Source organism: Branchiostoma floridae, chromosome 11 (genome assembly GCF_000003815.2).
Source record: "Branchiostoma floridae strain S238N-H82 chromosome 11, Bfl_VNyyK, whole genome shotgun sequence".
Taxonomy (NCBI): Eukaryota; Metazoa; Chordata; class Leptocardii; order Amphioxiformes; family Branchiostomatidae; genus Branchiostoma; species Branchiostoma floridae.
In genome coordinates, this window is record NC_049989.1 from 358,443 (window position 1) to 359,755 (window position 1,313).

At 40.1% G+C, this 1,313-nt stretch overlaps 1 protein-coding gene across 3 annotated transcripts in view; it reads left to right on the plus strand.

Moving 5' to 3' along the window:
* The first annotated feature begins 284 nt into the window (after positions 1–284).
* The window catches only part of LOC118426686, a 9,245-nt gene continuing 8,216 nt past the window's right edge, over positions 285–1,313 (plus strand). For 2 of the 3 annotated variants that reach the window (XM_035836208.1, XM_035836210.1), the window contains exon 1: positions 285–405. The gene's annotated coding sequence lies outside the window, so the exon portion shown is untranslated. Of the gene's footprint in view, positions 414–1,313 lie in introns of all 3 variants that reach the window. The other variant, XM_035836209.1, reaches the window with a different exon arrangement.

A 1,313-nucleotide genomic window follows, 5' to 3' on the forward strand; every position in this document is an offset into this window, starting at 1 on the left:
ATTAAACCAAATGAAATGAAATGAAACCATGTGGTCAAGCAAATTAGTCTGTGAACCAATCAGGGCTCACAAAATGGCCCCTGGATTTTTAAGAAATTTGATAACGCTTTTATTTCATTAACGTTATGATCCTACTTATTTTTCAAACTGACCAAAATGAGCAAATATCTTCAGCACTATCAATCAAGAAATATGGCAACGGAGTCTGAAAAGTATGCAATACGTGAGTCTGAAAAGTGTGCAATACGATAAGAAAAGTTTCGACAATATCTGGGTATTACATAAATCAAGTTGCTCATTGGCGGCACACTTGGGTCATGAAATGTCGGTGACCCTTGACTGGGGTCAAACGCAAGATTTCTTTACTAGCAGGGAGTTTCTAATAGTCAACGCTGATATCGAAAGGTATTTTGGTATGTTTTGTGTCCATTTTGTACAATGTGTACATGTCTCACTTGTCCTGTTACTGATTTGAGTAAATCTGGCTGAAGTGGGTAACTATACGGCAAGCCAGCTGCTGTACGTATATGTGTGGGGAGGGGGGGAGTTCCAATTTGCTCCAGTAAAAATATTATGACATGTAATTATATGGGGAAGATGAGGAAACAAATTTGTCATTATCTCAAGAATTAAAACTTCCAGGCATACAAACTTACCATCAAATGCTAGCTTACTATGTCCAGTCTCATCAAATATTCATTTGCAAGAATTTCTATATAGTTGTTATGGCTAGTCTTCATCAGAGCTCTTGGGGTGTGCCTAAATACCACAAACGACCACAAACGACTCGGAAATACCACAAACGACCACAGTATGCAGTGTATATGGGTCAAAGACCTTGTGTGGCACTCTGGAGACATTGTTTACACATTTATGAATTTAAAAAAACGCATGCAAGTCCTGCATATTCACCAGTTATTTCGAGTTGAATAGTCCGCCGGTTTCAAGGTCGAAGCGATTCTGCACTGTCGATGAATGCGTGCTTGCATTGAGGCTGAAAAACAATTAGTATACAAGTTTCATAAGTTGACAATGATAGAATAGTGCCATGCTATAATCTATGAACCAATGTTCAGCGTCCATAGTTTTATCGTCCTGTCGTCTATGGAGCCGTGGATTAGGTATCGAGAACTTCCCCATGCAGACTCCTAGCACGGGCGATCCAACATGGCAGCCGAGAATCGCTTCGATCTTGAAACCGGCGGACTAACTTGAAAGAACTGGTGAATACGCAGGACTTGCTGCGTTTTTTGAATTTATAAATGTGTAAACAATGTCTCCAGAGCGCCACAGAAGGTCTTTGACCCCTATAC